The 19,815-nt window shown below is 36.5% G+C and overlaps 1 protein-coding gene across 3 annotated transcripts in view; it reads right to left on the bottom strand.

The window, feature by feature from the left end:
* LOC149537615 (GATA transcription factor 28-like) overlaps positions 1-19,815 on the bottom strand; it is a 107,665-nt gene that overhangs the window by 60,762 nt on the left and 27,088 nt on the right. The window lies entirely within an intron of this gene.

A 19,815-nucleotide genomic window follows, 5' to 3' on the forward strand; every position in this document is an offset into this window, starting at 1 on the left:
ATAAAACAGGTTCGAATCAAATATACTTTCCTTCACAGTAACATTCACCGCACAGAGATTTCAAATCGGATTTGAAACAGAGAATCAGCCTGCTAGGTGAAATAATAAATATCACCAAACTAAGAATTGCACCATTGCTAGTGTGGCTGTAGATGGACCGGTTTCAAATGGAATATGTCTTTCTTAACAGTAACATCACCAAACATAAAACACAATTGAATGCAGAACAGAGAATCAGCCTCCTAAGTAAAATAAATAAATCACAAAACTTAAAGCTTTACTGTTGCTATCATGGTTCTTTAAGCATTACATCATATAATGATTTATACCAGTCAGTCCCAAACAATCCTCAAAAAAGAGTAGCTTTTATGTGGAATTAGTATGTTGTTCACAGCAAGTGTTTAAGTCTTTAAGATGGAAGTTGAGATCCTGTTGTTTGATTCATCTAGAGCATTGTATACAGTGTACACTCCCAAATTATCATGGAACAAAATTAAGCTTTTTTATTTACCCACAAACAAATGGATTATTGGAGCTCAGAAGTAATCTCAACATTGTCACGTTGGCTAAGATGCAGGGTTAACACAGACATCAATCTGTACATTTCTATAGGTCGACTAATAAGCAAAGGTGGAACCTCAATACTTTAACCATATTAATAGGTTCTTAGCAGTTGACATAAACAAATGGCTCTGATCAACTTCCTATTCTCACTTGCTTCTTAGAAGATAAGACCAACCTTCGAGATTATTCCATTGCCACATTAACAATTATACTGCAAAAAGAGTACATGGAAAGATGTCCCAGGGGCAATCCTTGAGCCCCTCTGTGGACCAGGGCCACCCTGTAAGCAGCCAGGAGGTTGCTGGAAATGTCAAAACTAAATCATTTTGCAATTTTATGAAAAAATAAGGAGAAGAGAGGAGAAAAGAAGAGCGGAGAGAGAAAAAGAGAGGCAAGCATCAACACTTGTTCGTTTTCTTCAAATCGTTCCTCTTCCCTTCGAAGTTTCAAACTCTTCATAAGCTTTTTTGGGTTCTTTTAGTTGGCAGATGCTCTTTTTCTCTAAAAAACAAAATGAACAGTACCGAAGGTTATTGCAGTAAAGAGACAGATTAACGAACAAGCCAAAGAGTTGTTGGGAATTGTGTCATCTCCCAACATGTGAGCACTTTTCCAGGGCATCATAGTTTCCAACAATTCTTCTTGGTGTCTTACTTCACGACAAAACCCATGTTGGACACACAAGGAGGTTAGGACAGAAAATGCTAATCCAGGTAATATCTTACTTGTGTCCTCTATCACTACCTGCATGCTTGAAATCTGCTCTTTTAAAGTTTTGTTTTCCCGCTATATCTTACTTGTGTCCTCTATTGCTTCATATACTTTGTGCCCTTCTTCTTTATTCCTCGCTTCTATAGACTTGAGCCTTCTTTCTAAGTCCATGAGCTCCTCCACCTATAGTTCTGAGGACCAAATCAAACTGTTAGCACACACCTAATCCACAGGGATAAATTACAGTTAGCACCAAATCAAACTGTGCAATTTCAGAATGGGCGACCTTGTATTTGAGGGCAGAATTTGTAAATGGATGTTCCATCAATAATGTGGCAGCCGCTTCATCATACTTTGGGAAAACTGCAGGCCGGTTGTCTGATAACAAGGGGTTCAATAAGAAGGACAAAGTAGATCATATACAACAGCAATAAACTGGCGAGTCGAGTGTTAAACCTTGTCTTATGTAAATTGCTCCTTTCAATCAAATTGACTTCCTCAAGTGTTTGCCTATTGTAACTCGCTAAATAATAATAATATCTTTATCATGTTGCCATGGTCTCGTGAGGATGCCCTACAACTGAAATACATAATCACACCCTTATTTGCTGCAGCAACATAATGGCCAATAACATATTTATTTATAACTAGTTCACAACTTGATACCAACTGGTTACATCTATTTCTCAAAATGATACCATAAAATGTGATAGAGAGTTCTCAAATGCTGGTCTCTGCAACTAGCAATACCAGGTCAACAATGTTTTCTCTCCTCTGTATTTATTAATCATTGCATCCCTTAAGTTCTCACACATTAATTCCTTGTAGATCAGATTATAACACCTTCACTGTATGTAGCATCTGGCTTATCATTGACATACATCAAATCAATGTGACATTCATCAATGACAAGTGACAACATTCAATCAACCCTTGACATCAATGACAACATTTCCAATATTATTTTCATGCTCTGAGATTTCAGTACTTTTGGCCGTTCATTTGATTTGCAAAGCTAATAACCCAGAACTAAGTATCTGATATCTAATCTGTAATATTTAAGTTACAAAGTGAAAAATCAAGCCTAGGTCCTTCAAGGTATGTGTAATGACCCTTTTCTAGCACAAATGGTATGAGTTTGTCCTTAGCCTACTTCTCCATGGTCCCATAGGCTAACCAAGACATTAAGGGAATTTGAGGTCATTTGATCTAGGCAATTTTTATTGCAGGTCAATCTGAAGCATCTGGATAGAGTTTTGGCACACCTACTATTTATAGCAAGTCATTTGGGCATGGTCAGGACCTTTAGACATGATGACATGGTAATGATAAATGGTTAATCTTGACTGACAGAATTTAATATTATTGATATGATTTTTATGCATTGATAAAGTTAGTATACAAAGTTAAATATAACTATTTAAATTTCATAAATCGGAGCTATATTTAAGAGAATAATATTTAAAAATCTCTTTATTTAATAAAACATTAAAGATATAAAATGTCCGGAAACTTAAGATTAAAGGGAAAAAGCATCGCTAAAAAATGGAATCGCGATAAATACAAGCAAAAAGCAATCGCGAGAAAAATGGGAGAAAAAGCAATATCCCAAAAAAATAGAAGACAAAAAGTGATTTTATTTATCCTACATTGGTAAGGTAACCGAATGGGCTCTTCTGACAGCATTATAAAAGAGATTGAAGTCCTCTCTTTCAAGCAGGCTAAAAATGTATGAAATTGATGAAATATTGGAGAAATCTTCGTCAAGGGTTTATGAGGACGAAATCCCTAATAAATAACAATCTCTTTGCTGTTGAAAGACATGGTCAAGAGATTTGATTGAGTTTCAGGGTCAAAATCTGAGCATTGAGATATCTATTATTCTTTTGACATTGTTGCAACCTCTATTAAAGAGCCATCCCAGCACTAGGAAGCTGTACAAGTTCAGACAATATATGGAGGAGCTGCGGCTAAGGTTTGGGAAACCTAAAGATTGCTGATAATGTGATCGAAAGCTGTACCCATGACTGTAAATTAAATGCTGATTTATGTATGCATTGGATGCTATATAATATTGCAATTGTTAGTTTTGTATGGTTTTCTATAGAGAATGCAATCTGAAAGTCGATTAGCAAATAACAACAAACAAACATCTATCATTGCCAACTAGGACCAAATCAAAAAGCTCAGTGATTAGCATGCAAGCAAACTGTTTGACGAAATTACAGTGAAGTGGAAAGGCACAAAAAAAGTGTCTGTCAAGGGGGCATCTCACAGTGTGTAAGTGGAAAGGCACAGCGAATCTCACAGTACGTAAATGTTGTCAGTGAAGTAGAACATAATCCTTTTGGATACCCTTTGGCTATACCAAAACCTTATGCAAAAGGTTCATTCAATGCCACATTGCCTCCAAACTCTTGTTGCAATTTGTAATATTTTTAGAAAAAAACAGAAAAACAACCATGGAGGAATTACACATTTCTTGCCATGTACACAAGATGAATTTCGGAAGGAGCTACACAAGGGTTTCCACTCATTTTTTGTGCATGCCTAGACACAGGGTTAGAATTTGCAAAAAAACAGCATCGTGGGACTGTTGATGTTTTTAATACACTCAGTAGAAATCATTTACCTGCAATGGTTGTCTTCTTATTCTGTGATGGTTGATTGTTCAAATATTGTTATCAGCAGCGCCTTCAATTCTATCTATCGTGCTTGCATATTCCTTCAATGATCATCATGTGACCGTAAAGATCAATTATGTGGTGAAACGGTATCCTAACTCAATCGTCACCACCGAGGCTTATGTGCAAGTGTCGTAAATTAGTGTGCTTGGCTGGAATTGTTAATTCATGTGGATGGCATGGCATCATGGTTTCCTTCTTGTTCAAAATGACTGATGTTAATAATCCGCATGGCATCCTAAAGCTGCTGGCGGTTTATTATGTAACTGTGTTTCTTATTGTATCCTATGAAATAGGCTATTCTTTCAGGTTGACTATTGTCTGAACAAAAAACTGCTCACATATGTGAGATTATGGTATCGTAATTCTCGGGAAGAAGTGCAGGTGACTTTTGCGCATTGTGAGGACACAAAGCGGCATAGCAGCATAACTGCCATCGTTTTGGTGTAACTAGTGCTACCTGTTGAGTGTCGAGTTACAAATATTTAAGTGCCATGTATCAGGATATTCTCATTCAGCAGGTGTTTGAAGATTCTGAAAAATAGTGTGTCTACCGTAATTGTTTGGTATACTCAGAGTGTTGCGTTATTCTTGGCAACAATGAAGAGAATGAGTTGTTCCAGTGCATTGATTTATTCATCAGTGAGCATCATGTGTCTCTCAGATTCAATCCAGTGCATAATCTGAGTCTAATTATTTCTGTGAAATTATCATTGTATTGTTATGAGTATCTGTGAGATACTTAAGTATATTTTGTAGTTGTCAAATGAGTGTTAATTAAACTTTTATTAGGCATGATACTTGATTGTTATGTGTTAACAATTACTGGACCTTCTATATTCTTATCAACTTGTGAACATTGTATTCAGAGTTTTGAGCTTTCAATAAAGGATCTATATTTTGTGCAGCTAGGTTTTTCACCCTCAAGTGGAGGGTTTTCCCAGGATAAGTTATTGCATCCTCTATTCTTTTTTGTTTTGAGTTTCAATATATTGCATTCCTATGTTTTCTGGTTCGAAATTTAACATTGCATTAGAGTGGATCTAAGGAAATGATTCAGAACAAGAATTCTAAAGCTTTGAATTATTCTTTGCTCTTCTTTCCGTTTGCTTGCTTTCAGCTTCCAACAATGGTGAACAGACTCAAGGGTGAACACAGGCTGGATGGTACATCCAACTTTACTTCACGGAAATTCAGGGTCCTCATTGATCTTCAAGAAAATGATCTTCTCAACTATGTGGCTACTAATGTAGCTGGGCCAACAGATAAAACAGAGAAAGTTCAATGGAGGAATATAAAACATCATGGCAAGAAAGATATTGATTAATTCTGTTAAGGATCATCCAGTACCTATCATATCAAAGTTGAATTCAGCAAAAGAAATGTTTGAGACTCTGAAGAACTTGTATGAATTCAACATTAGCAGAGCTCTAGCTTCGAGACATCAACTTCTACATAATAAGATGTCTAAAGGAGATCATGTTGTATCTTTCTTTATGAAGATAACAGAATTGAAGGGTCAGCTTACTGCTATTGGAGAATCAATTGAGGACAAAGACTTGGTTATATTGGCCATGCACGGCCTTCCTCACTTTTGGGAATCTTTCATTCAAGGGATTACTGGAAGAGATAAACTAACAAATTTGATTGCTTTAGAGCTGATTGTATTCAAGACGAATGCAGATCGGAAGGCGAGAAGGAAATGGACGGAAATCTCACCATGAAGAAGATTATTTCTTGCTGCTCATGCATCTAAAATAAAAGGAAGTGAATGGAGACAAGGAAATTTCAGGAGATATAAAAGATAAGGATGCTCCTGAACCGAAGAAAAAGAAGAAGGATCTATCCAGAATTCAATGTTTCAGATTTGACAAGTATGGTCACTTTGCCAGATATTGTTTATAGATTTTTAGAAGGATTCTTCCTATATGGATTTTTCAAATCCAAATCACTTATTTGGATTTTATGCCATTTGTTTAAATTCTATACTAAAGATATGGTTTTATAACTGAGGTTGAGTTGCATGACTGGAGAAAGAGTATGTGGATGGGCTCAATACAAAGACTTCTTTAAGAAACTTTGTCCCATTTTGTTGTGAACTTTAAATTCTTATTCAACCTTCAAATTTTGAGGGCATTGTGTGAAGCTCAGAGACCCGGTTGTCCTACTTGTGCACAGTCTGGTACAGCTGTTTTGTGAATTTTGTTTCAGATCTATTTGTTTCATTGGAGGTGTCGGAAAAGTCTTAAATTTGTAATAGCTTGAGTTTCTTACTTTTTGTTCCAAGGGGAAACTACTACCTATAAAGAGATTAGTATTTCATATCCTTGAATAATCTTTAGAAATCTTTTACATAGTTCTTTGTTTAGAATGGTTATTCATATATTCTTTTAGAATAGGTTTGTATATTTCTCCTAGGATGCCGGTTTGGGTTCAGGTTCAAAGAACCAGTTCACCAATATGGAAAAATTTTGAAAAGGTGTTCGGGTTCGTTGGTACATAATCATGCAAAAATCATAAATGATATATACATATATACATATTTATGAAGACTAGAAGCATGAGTTAAAATTAGAATATCACATAGTATCATACAAACATGTAAATGCCATAAACTTGTAATCATAGCATCATGAATCATGATCATACCATCTTAGCATTATATTGACATATGCTCGAATTAAACATCAAAGATTCAAAACATTAAAATGTCAAGTGATAAATCATAACATCAAGTTGAAGTATCTTCTTGTTCTACATTGGCATTGGCATCAATTGAGTCACAAACAAACCTAAGGCCAATGGGATCAGCTGCACCAATAACATTATTGCTATCAAAATCTTCAAATTCATCAAGTGCAAGCTGAGAAGTGGAAGCCAACATAAGCCTTTAGAATCCACTTTTGAGAGTTGTGGATGTTATTATATGGAGCGAAAACAGACTTGGAGGTTAATTTTTCCCTCCTATTATTAGTGGAGTTTCCCCTAGATTTTTCAATGGGGGTTTGGGAGCAGCACCCACAAGATGGGATCACGGGGCAGCACTCCTTGCATGCTCGCGATCGAGGGGCATTGTCTCATGAAGCCAAAAACGACTTATATTATTGTACAAAGGCACCATGAGTTATTTTTCTATTCGCTGACATATTCTAACCCTAACAACGGATGTCAAAAAATAATTAACTTTGCAAAAAGATGGACGTTGACTTTGATTGTCCACGAGACCAAGTTTGTTGGTAGTTTGATATTTTCCTATTTGGTCCACCTGAGTCTGAACTGGGTGTGGTCTGGTTCAAACCACCCCTATAGGCCGGACCCACAAGCAAACCAGACCATAACCACAACCCAGTTCATATCGTGGCTATTCTAAGGGTCCTTAGGTGAACTAGACATCCTAGCATCTCTCTTTACGATAGTTTGATTCTATGAATTATTATTAATCTCTTGTGGTAGCACGATGGATCAAGGAGCAAAAGGATGATGGATTAATTATCTAAAATCGCATGAGGAAGAAATTAAGTACCCAATGTGGAAATCATGACAACTGGAGATATAATCATTCATGAAGACTTAGCTTGCGGTCATGAGTCTACATTGATGTCTCATAACAAGGTTTAGTCACCCTTGGATGAAGAGTTTTCTTCAGCAAGGAAATTGAGAAAGATGAAGACACTGAACAATGGAGTCCCTATCATTGTGATCAGCTACTTCAAAGAGGAGAACATACATTCAGAGGAAGTTCTATAAAGAAGTAAATGTCAGCTAAATGGGTTGTTGTGTTGTTGATGCAAGAGCATCCTGGGTTTTCCTTGTAATCCTACACTTTTGATCTTTCTGCCAATTGCTACCGAGTTCCAATTTCCAGTTGCTACCGAGTTCCAGTGGCTACCGAGTGCCAGTTGCTACCGTGTTCCCCTATGTTTGCCGAGTTGAGTTCCAGTTGCTACCAAGTTACCCTGTGTTTGCTGAGTTGTCTGTCTGGTTCCAGCTTGGGCCAACTCTGCTCACATTTAATTTTCATATAGGTAGTTATGTTTGCTGAGAGCCGACTTGTGGCTTCTCTATGTTCTAGAATGTTCTGTAAGCCATTTTGGCAAATATAAATAGGATGTTTAGGATGTTTAGGCTGTGAGTTAGGTAGATTTTAGAGAAGATAGAAAGAAGAGGATATGTATCTGGAAACGCAAATTTAAAACTGGATTGTGGATCTGGAAGTTGTATTTTGTATCTGGCTATAACCCAGAAGGCCTTATTGTTGGGCATGTATGAAGATATTTTGATGAATCAATAAAAGTATTTCATTCTTCCTCCTTTGGTTTTTGTTCTTTGTGTTTTCTTCCGTTGTGTTAACTCTTGCAGGGTGGTTTGGACAGCTAGGTGAGCCTTTGGTCCTAGCTATTCTCCTTTGCCTGCATCAATTGGTATCACAGCTGCGGTTCATCCTCGTGGAGATTGGATCGTGTAGAACCCTGATTTGGATTTGGTTGTAGGGTGGCAGATCTGTGGATTTGACCTATAACTTGCAGAGGGTTACGATCTTGCAGGATCCTGATTTGTAAAGATGGTTCGTGGCAGAGAAAATAATGTTAATAATGCTATATTGGATCAGTTGAGACAAATTGCAGCCAGATTAGATGCTATGGAGACAGCCCAAAGGAGAGGAGCACATCTTGATGATGTAAGTGATTATGAAGCAGCAGCACCAAACCATAATCCAAAACTTGAAGAGGATCAAGACGAGGAAAGATTATTGAGAGTTTTGTCTAGGGCAAATTCAAAGCCTATTGTAGAAGTCGTTCCTTATGATGGAAAATTGGATACCAATGTTGTGTTGGATTGGATCTCTGATATTGAGAAGTTCTTTAAGTATGAAAACACTCTTGATAACAGAAAGGTGAAGATTGCAATCACTAGGCTGAAAGGTCATGCATCACTATGGTGGGAGCACTTGCAAATTGACAGACAAAGGAGAGGAAAGGAGAAGATCGGAACTTGGCCAAAGATAGTGAACAAGGTAAAGAACAAATTCCTTCTTGCTGATTACCAAGTTAGCTTGTTAAGAAAGATGCAAAATTTGAAACAAAAGGACATGACTGTAAAAGAATACACCGAGGAATTCTATAGATTGGACATCAGATCTGGACATGTCACTGATGATGTTGAGAAAATTGCAAGGTACATTAATGGATTGAGATCTAGAATTCAAAATGAAATAAGTTTTGTGAAGCTGAAAAGTGTAGAAAAAGCATATCAATATGCCTTGAAAGCTGAGGAGATCTTGACAAAGAAGCATGAAACAAGACAAAGAGGTAGAGGTGGTAGATTCCAGAGAGGCAGAGGTAGATCTTATGGAGAAAGTGGTAGATCTGACAGTTCTATGCAGGATGAAGACAAATCTGAATGGAAGAATGATGACAAAGGCAAGACCAAATGGAAAAATGGTAATTCTTATCGAGGAGGCACTAATTCTTACCGAGGAAGAGGTAATTCTTATTCTAGAGGTGGATTTCATGGTAATTGTTTTAGATGTGGCAAAGAAGGGCATAGATCTTTTGAATGTAGATCCTCTGAAAGTGGACAAAGTAATAGAAATGTTGTGATTCAAGAAGACATTGAGACTTCACCAAGTGGACCTAAGGCTGGAGAAAATCTAATGGTGAGAAGAACCTTATGTAATAAAGGAAGTGATGAGGAACCTGTTTTAAGGAGAAGTTTGTTCAAGACCAAATGTAAGATGGCCGGAATATGCTGCAAAGTGATCACTGACAGTGGAAGTTCTACAAATCTGGCATCAGAAGAGCTGGTTACCAAGTTTCATTTGTAGAGGCTGAAACATCCCAAACCTTATCATGTTTCATGGATCAAAGATAAGCATAAGATATTGGTAAGTGAACAATGCCTGGTGAAGTTCAAAATTGGACATTACTTTGATGAAGTTTTGTGTGATATTATGCCCATGGATTGTTGTCATATTTTGTTGGGTAGACCTTGGCAATATGATAGATATATTGTACATGATGGAAGATTGAATCAATATACTCTTTGGGTAAATGGAAAGAAACAAATATTGCTGCCTTTGATTGAAAGTCCAGATGAGGTCAGTTGTACTGCAATAAAAGTTTGTATGGCTAATGGGAAACAATTTGAAAAGGAAATGAAAAGAAACCAAGTTTGTTTTGCTATAATTCTTAGAGGACCGAGTTGTGTGCCAGCAAATAGTGTTAACCGAGTACCAGTCAATGGTGACCGAGCGACAGCAAATAGTGATAGCCGAGTGCCAGTAGAAATTACTGAATTGTCAAATGAGTATAAAGAAATTATTGCTGATGATATTCCTAATGGTTTACCTCCAGTAAGAAGTATAAATCATTGTATGGATCTAATTCTTGGAGCTAGTTTGTCAAACAAAGCACCCTATAGATTGACACCTGTAGAGAATGATGAACTTATCAGACAAGTGCATGAGTTGTTGCAGAAAGGTTTGATCAGAAAAAGCTTGAGTCCATGTGCTATACCTGCTGTATTAGCACCTAAAAAGAATGGAGAATGGACAATGTGTACTGATTCCAGAGCTATTAACAAAATCACAGTGAAATATAGGTTTTCTATGCCAAGGATGGATGACATAATGGATTGTTTGAGTGGAACAAAGTATTTTACCAGGATTGACTTGAAGAGTGGCTATCATCAGATCAAAATCAGAGAAGGTGATGAATGGAAGACTGCTTTCAAGACAAAAGATGGTTTGTATGAATGGTTGGTTATGCCTTTTGGTTTGACTAATGCACCTAGTACTTTCATGAGGTTGATGAATGAAGTTCTGAAAAGATTCTTGGGTAAGTTTGTGATTGTTTATTTGGATGATACTATGATATTCAGCAAGACTAAAGAAGAGCATTTTGAGCATATTAGACAAGTATTGCAAAGGTTGAAAGAGGAAAAGTTACTGATTAATCTGAAAAAGTGTTCTTTTATGCAAGAGGAGATTGTGTATTTGGGATTTGTGATTTCAGCTGATGGATTGAAGATGGATCCTGAAAAGGTTAAATCAATTTTGGAATGGCCTACACCTGAGAAGGTGGGTGAGGTAAGATCATTTCATGGTTTGGCTAGTTTTTACAAAAAGTTTATAAAGAATTCCAGTGTTGTTTGTAATGCTATGACTAAAACAATAAGGGGAGATAAAAAGGAATTCAAGTGGACACATGGAGCTGATAAGAGTTTTGAGACTCTGAAACAAAAGGTTGCTGAATTACCTGTATTGGCTCTGCCTAATTTCAACAAAGTATTTCAAGTTGAATGTGATGCAAGTGGTAATGCAATAGGAGCTGTATTAAGTCAAGAAGGTAAGCTTGTTGCTTTCTTTAGTGAAAAGTTGAATGATGCTTAAAAGAAATATTCTGTGTATGATCAAGAGTTTTACGCTATTGTTCAAGCCTTGAAGAAGTGGAGACATTATTTGATTCCTAAAGAGTTTGTGTTGTATACTAATAACGCTTTACAATACTTGGGAAGTCAACATAAATTGAATCAAAGATATATGAAATGGGTTGAATACTTGCAGAGTTTTACATTTGTCATTAAGCATAAGAGTGGAGTTACTAATAGAGTTGTTGATGCATTGAGTAGAAGACGCTTTTTGTTGACAAAAATGAAGGTTGAAGTTCTTGGTTTTGATCAGATGAAAGAGTTATATGATGCTGATCCTGATTTTTCTAAGGCATGGAGAGAGTGCAGAACGCCAAATCTGACAGATCACATAAGTAAGTATGATGAGTATTTCATTCAAGAAGGTATGTTGTTCAAAGGCATTCAGTTGTGTATTCCTAGAACTCCTATGAGGTTGAATCTGATTAAGGAAAAGCATAGTGGTGGATTAGCTGGACATTTTAGAATTGATAAGACATTGTGTTTGCTGAAAGAGAAGTATTATTGGCCACAAATGTATAGGGATGTTCAAAAATTTGCAAAGAGTTACGGAGTTTGTCAAGTTGCAAAGGGAGTGAGTCAAAATACTAGTTTGTATACACCTATTATTGATCCTGAGAAACCTTGGACTGATATTAGTATGGATTTTGTTCTTGGATTGCCTAAGACAGTAAAGGGGTATGATTCCATATTTGTTGTAGTGGACAAATTTTCTAAGATGGCTCATTTCATACCATGTAAGAAGACATTAGATACTGAGCATGTTGCTGAACTTTTCTTTAAAGAGATTGTGAGATTGCATGGATTACCAAGAAGTATTATTTCAAACAGACACAATAAGTTTGTTGGTTATTTTTGGAAGACTTTGTGGAAGAAGATGGATACTGAATTGAAGTTTAGTTCTACATTCCATCCACAGCCAGATGGATAGACAGAGGTTGTGAATAGAAGCTTGGGTAATTTGTTGAGATGCTTAGTTGGGAATAAGCCAAGTAATTGGGAGATGGTATTGGCACAAGTTGAATTTGCATATAATAATTCTGTGAATAGGAGTACAAGGAAGACACATTTTGAGATTGTTACTGGAATGCATCCTAGAGGCATATCAGATTTGAGAGATGTTGCTGATGAAGAAAAGAAAAGTGCTGCAGGAGAAGAATTTGCTGATTTTATGAAGTCTTTGCATAAGGAAGTGAACTTGAGGTTGGAACAAAGTAATCAAAAGTATAAGGAGAATGCTGATCAATCTAGAAGACACCATGATTTTCAAGTTGGTGATGAGGCGATGGTTCATCTAAAGAAAGGAAGATTCCCAGTTGGAATATACAGTAAGCTGAAGATGAAGAAATTTGGACCTTGTAAGATCTTGAAGAAGTTTGACAATGGTAATGCTTATGAAGTTGAGTTAACTGATGACAGGGATATATCTCCTATATTCAATGTTGTTGATTTATACAAATATCATGAGTCAGATGATGAAGTTGTTGTACATGATGATTATCCTAAGAAGCAGATTGAATAAGTTGAACAGATTTTGGATCAGAGAATTGGTAAGAGTACAAGAGGAAAAGATTACTGAGTATTTGGTGAAGTGGAAGAATAGACCTATTGAAGATGCTACATAGATTTCTCAATTTGAGTTGGATTCAGCTCAGGTCGTGACACTTGCATGACTCTGGAGAATCATTTTTTTTTTTTCTCCAAACCTAGTTGTCTAATGCAGGAGCATCCTTTGGTTTCCTTGTAATCCTACACTTTTGATCTTTCTGCCAGTTGCTACCGAGTTCCCCTGTGTTCGCCGAGTTGAGTTCCAGTTGCTAACGAGTTCCCCTGTGTTCGCTGAGTTGAGTTCCAATTGCTACCGAGTTCCCCTGTGTTCGCCGAGTTGTCTGTGTCTGGTTCCAGCTTGGGCAGACTCTGCTCACATTTAACTTTCGTATAGGTAGTTATGTTTGCTGAGAGTCGATTTGTGGCTTCTCTATGTTCTAGAATGTTCTGTAAGCCATTTTGGAAAGTATAAATAGGATGTTTAGGCTTAGAGTTAGGCAGATTTTAGAGAAGATGGAAAGAAGAGGATATGTGTCTGGAAACACGAATTTAAAACTGGATCGTGGATTTGGAAGTTGTATTGATATTTGACCGTAACCCAGAAGGCCTTACAGCTGGGCATGTATGAAGATATTTTGATGAATCAATAAAAGTATTTCATTCTTCCTCCTTTGGTTGTTGTTCTTTGTGTTTGCTTCCATTGTGTTAACTCTTGCAAGGTGGTTTGGATAGCTGGGTGAGCCTTTGGCCCTAGTTATTCTCCTTTGCCTGTGTCGGTTGTAGATAACAAAATTGCACAGACTATTTGGATTTGATATTGATAGCTTCACAAACCTTAAGTAGAGGATGATTTGGGATGAGGTTGAGGAGGACAATCCTGAACTTTGGTATGTCAGTAAATTCGGAGGTGTGTGTTGAAAATCCTTCTCCCAAGGCAAACACTACAGTAAATTTTTGAATAAGGAGGTCAAAAGGTTGATCCAAGTCTTTGAAGATTCAGAGGGGGATTGAGTAATAGATGGAGTGTGCCAAGTCCTCTGCAGAGGACCAGCAAGCTTGTGCAGCAATGTGACAACAAAAGATCCTTCTTTGGTCAAACATCAAAGTCATTTGTGATTTCTTGTAATAATCAAGTTCAGAGAATATTGCCCCTATTGAGGAATCTTTATTGAGAGGGAGTCTCAGCATTCAGTTGTTATTATTATGATTGTTATCCATTTTTCTATGAGATGGAGAAATTTGTGGTAAAAGCCCTTATTACTGCATTCTTCTCTATGAGAGAAGTTTGAGGTTCAATCCCTTATTAATGCATTCTTCTCTATGAGAAAAGTTTGAGGTGCAAGCCCATGTTAATGCATTCTTCTCTATGTAAGAGAAGTTTGAGGTGAAAGCCCTTGTTCCACCCTCTGGGAGTAGCACCCTCTAGGAGTAGCCATGGTGAATCCACCATTTAGGAGTAGCAATGGTAGATGTCATGTGAGAGACTTCATGTAGGGAAAACTTTAAGAAACCCCTTCCCTAGAAAAAGGGTGAAATCATGGTGAATCCTACATTATTTTGGGTGGAAAAAATTAATTCGAACTAGCGAAGTTTTTAATTTCAAAGGAAAAAAGTATCATATGTTCTAGCAATTTTTTTGAATCGTATGAAAATTCTAGAAAATCGTAGTGGATCTTTCATTATTAAAGATAATCACGGCCATTGATTTTGCTCACTTTTATCGCTGCAATTTCCCTCCAAATTATTGAATGGGGGTTTGGAGGCTGCACTCCAAGGACTCTTAATATTTTAGTAAGATGCCCTAAGTTAATTTTATATCATCTTGTTAGCCATTGTATTTGTTGTTGCGTCAAATGATCAACCTGTTAACACTTGATACAATCACATGGCTTATAGAACGCATAAGGCGGTTAAGCCACGTTGTGCATCTCGAAGGCAAACATTGGTGGTTAGTCCAACAATCCCCCTCAGCGTTACCTAAAGAGATTCAAACATGTGAGTAAGCTCTAATACCACTTGTTAGCCATTGTATTTGTCGCTGTGCAAAAAGATCAACCTATTAACATCTGATACAACCTCACGACTTATAGAACACAGGAGGTGGAGTTGCAAATCTCAAAGGGGAACACATTATTAGTTAGTCCAACACATCTAAATATAATAACCTTTTTTTTAATAATTGTTAAATCGATGGCATAAATCCTATTTCCGAGAAAACTTTTGAAGGATGCCAAGTTTTAGAAAAAGTCTCCAAAATAGAGACGTGTCCACAATCATATCTATTTTGGGTCAAAGTTTAAAAGGATAAAAGCTTCCATGGAATTTCACCAGAATAGAGACACATGTCAAATCTTTGTACTTAACCTCTAACCTAACATTAATTTTTACCACATATTGGTCAATATGACCATCGATTACGAGGAGTTTTGGAAATTGTAGGCGAAAATATTTAATGTCATCACCAAAACACAAATAATTTTGTATCACTATTGGTGATTGGCCTATGCAATAGACCTAATTTTTATAAAGTGTGGGTGACATGGCCACTCGAAGGTGCAGATATTTTTGCCAAATTTTGGGTCTCCAACGAATGAAATTCGCCAATTGGTGAATATTCGCGACTGAAGTTATCCTTGACTCCATGACTTAGCTCTTGTGTTATTAACCCCTCAAGAAGTGGCCATGGTGAACAATATGTTGTGATGATGATATCACATTGAGAGAATCTATTATAAAGTTTTGTTGTTGACACATATGGGTGAAGCCATTGCATTTGACATGTTGAGAGACTCCATGACATGAAATCTGCAAACCATATCTCCCTTATGAAAAGGTAAGGTTAGTGTTTTTAATACGCTGTAGGAGAAATTAATTACCTGTGAAGTTTGAGTTCTTATTTTGTGATGGCTGATTGATCAAATATTGCTATCGGCGATGACTTCAATTCTAACCTATCGTGTTTGCATATTCTTTCAATGATCATCATGTGACCTTAAAGATCAATTATGTGGTGAACCGGCTTCCTACCTCAATCATCAGTGTGCTCGGCTGGAGTCGTTAATCCGCGTGGATAACATGGCATCATGGTTTTCTCCTTGGTCAAAATGAGTCATGCTAATAATCTGTGTGGCATCCTAACATTGATAACAGTTTATTATGCAACTTTGTGTGTCTTCTTGTATTCTAGGAGAAAGGTTATTCTATCAAGTTATATATTGTCTGGATAAAAAAACATCTGTGAAGGTGAGCTTATGGTATCGTGATTCTTGTGCAGAAGTGCAAGTGACTTTACATTTTGTGAGGATATGAAGCAGCATAGCAGCATAACTGTCATCATCTCAATGAAAATGTGCTACCTGTTGAGTGCCTAGGTTACAGATTTTTGATGCGGCATGCATCAGGATATTGTCATTCAGCAAATGTGGTGATGATTCTGAAAATTACAGTATGTGTCTACTGTGATTGTTTGGTATATTCAAACTGTTGGGTTGTTCTTGGCAATGGGTGAAGAGAATGAGTTTTTCCAGTGCAATGATTTATTCTTCAGTGAGCATCGTATGTGTCTCAGATTCAATCCAGTGCATGATCAAAAGTCTGATTATTTCTATGTATTTATCATTGTCTTGTTCTGAGTATCTGGCAGATACTTGATCTAAAGTATATATTGTAGTTGTCAAATGAGTGTTGACCAAACTGTTATTATGCATGATATTGTAATATCCCCAAATGGAATACTAAAAAGAAAATAAAACTTGCAAACTAGGGCACAAGTCTTTTGACAAAAACTTTTACAACTAGGGCATAAATTTGGAAATGCACTTTGCATCAAATTATTTTCATTACATCTCAAATTTCAGATCAAATATAGAAGCCATAAATAGAAATTTCTGATTGTTATTATGATCAGAAATGATTACAAAATAACCCAGAATGTTCAGAAAGGCATGTCTGATTGTCCCTGTTTTTTCTGAGATATATTCATAATAGTAGACAGATTTACGCACAAAGATACATCAGATCTATTTCTGCACTTGATTAAACCGAAGCTGTCAAAAATGGCACGCACTAGACTCCCAAAATGAAGCCAAACAGTCTGTTCTAGTTGCTCATTGCAGCAGTCTTAAAAAATTCAGAAATGGATGATCTGCAGCCATAAATGTCCCTAGATCCGAGTCTCCAACACTGATATTGTCCTCAATTTGGCCTCCAAAACTGATCAATGGTTGCAGCCCAGAACTAACAATGTGCTAGGGTTTCACAAACCAAAATTCTTCCACCAAAATACACTCTTCTGACTAAGAGCCCTTATGTCTCACCGAAATCAAGCATACTTAAGGGTTTCAATCCTCAAGCCAAGTTGCAGCAGCAATAAACAGAAATCTTTGTCACCTAATGAACTCTAAATGAGCCCTTAGGGTGTTTTATAGCACCTTCTAAAAACATGAATCAATCTCCACCCTTGATATTCTACCTTTTAATCCAACGCTCCAAAATAAAAAAAGTTGCCCCAACGAAACTTTTTGAAACTGAGGACCCACCTTGACCATTTGTCATATGTTTTTATTAAGTCACTTTAGTACATAAAAGAGGGGATAACTTAAGTCCCTTGGCTAGGCCTCACATAAGCTGCCTAAAAAGACATGCCTAACTTAAAATAACTGAAGTTCACTTAAAAATAGCTTAAGTTCACTTAAGTTGCATCAAAAGACACGCACTCAACTTAAACTTAGAATTTAGAACAAGCCAAGGACTTCATCTCTTACCCAATGGTGTTCTACATCCTCTTCCTCTTGGGTAATCCAAGGAAAGGACAACAAATTGTCTTGCTTTGAGCTGGACCATTACAGATACTTGATTGTTAAGTGTTAACAGTTATTGGTTATTCTACATTTTAATCAGCTTGTGAATATTGTATTCAGAGTTTTGAGCTTTCATTAAGGACCTATATTTTGTGAAGCTCCATTTTTCACCCTCAAGCGAAGGGCTTTCCTAGGATAAGTTATTGTGTCCTCCGTTCTTTTGTGTTTTAAGTTTCAGTATATTGCATTCCTATGTTTGCTGGTTCAAAATTTTACGAGGACAAGGTTTCTAGTTTGTTTATTGAGGGAGAGAAGGGGTGAGCATATGCTAATAAAATCAATACAACCTCCTACGTCAGCCATGGCTGTTGAGACTCAAAGGGGACTGAATTCTACTAAAGGAAAGTGAATGGCTAGTGATAGGCCATGCATAGTTGCACAGATGTTTAACTTATAATCATGAGAAGAGGTAGTTGTTGCAGTTGAAAAAAAATTTATCACCATGCTATTGAACTTCATGTGACATGTTCAATAATGTCTCCTCCTCACCAAGTCAACACATGTAAAATCCCCTTCTTGTGGAATTAAATTGATAGAGAAATTCAAAAGAAGGTTTACCACACTCCATGCAATATATTCCAAACTATGGAAGCTATAAACTAATGAAATATGGCAGGCATCTTGAAGGACCGTGAGATTTCAAAGGCTTTAGCTTTAGTCTGGGAAATAGAATTCATTTTGTGCTGCACTAGATTGAAGACCAATATTTTTTATACATACATATATAACCATATCCTTTAAAATCTTTGCTGTAAATTTAATGAAATATGCTCGGCAGACCATAAAAAATGACTTGACAAAACTTTTACAGAGCTTAACACCTTAAAAAACACTTAATTTGGGGTTGTCTGGGGGTAGCATCTGAAATGAGGTTGATGAACAATATCCTTCACCAAGGTATGGATGCAACACCTCCAATGAGGTTAAGTAATAAAACCCCTCACATGGGTCTGAAGCAACACCCCAAATGAGGGTCTTTGGGCAACACCCCAGGGTACAAGAATGTTTTGATAAAAATTCACAATGAATTTTTTTTGTTATGTACTCAATGATTCTCCAATCTGCTGTTTACATACATTGACAATGCAAAAAAATAATATTTTAACATTGGTTGACTCGTGTGTCGGTCACTGTGTGAAATCTCAATTCAGTTTTTAATGTTATGTTATAATGTTCTATTATGTATATATATTATATATGATTATTTGAAATTTGCTATACTTTTTGTTAATGTATAGATTAGTTAAACATAAATTATAAAGATTTAATAATGAATGTTGTGATTATTTACATTATTGTTATATGTGTTTAGATATATACATATGTGTGTGTGTGTGTGTGTGTGTGTGTGTGTGTGTGTACAGATTTTATCTTGCAAACGTATTTCAATAAAGTTATAATCGACAACCTTGTCGACTTATCTCTAATCGTCTGCATTAACTAAAGTAAACGGCGACATTACTTGTCACTGGTATTACTAAGGATATCGAGGGTGACATTGAGTCAAGCCCGATAGTCGTGACTCCAGCGTGAGTCATGCCTATCAGTCATGACTCAATGTCTACCCTCCCATGTTTATATATATACTTTAAACTCTGCTGACTCGAGCACAACAAACACAAAAATATATGTCTTCAGTGCCTTTGTCAGCGTATTCAATATTATAATATTCTCTCTACATTCTTTGATATCATCTCAACATAATATATCATTATTATATTGAAACAATTCAGAATATTATTTAATTACAGTCTGATACTCTAACATGGTATCAGAGCAGGTTTAAAGAAGTGATCCTGAAATTAGACTTTAATTAAATAATACTTAAAAATAAAAATGGTGAACGGTATGAGGCTGGAAGACAAATTAGAAGGTGATTCAGAATTTTCAGGCTGGAAATTACGACTGAAACCTATACTGAAAGAACATGGTCTAAATAAGTTTATTCAAAATTCTGACCCACCACCTAAAGGAATTGATGAACTAGAAAAATGGGAGTGACAACAATAAAGCTATGAAAC

Source organism: Cupressus sempervirens, chromosome 9, assembly GCF_028749045.1.
Source record: "Cupressus sempervirens isolate cs-2001-9-10 chromosome 9, ASM2874904v1, whole genome shotgun sequence".
Lineage (NCBI taxonomy): Eukaryota > Viridiplantae > Streptophyta > Pinopsida > Cupressales > Cupressaceae > Cupressus > Cupressus sempervirens.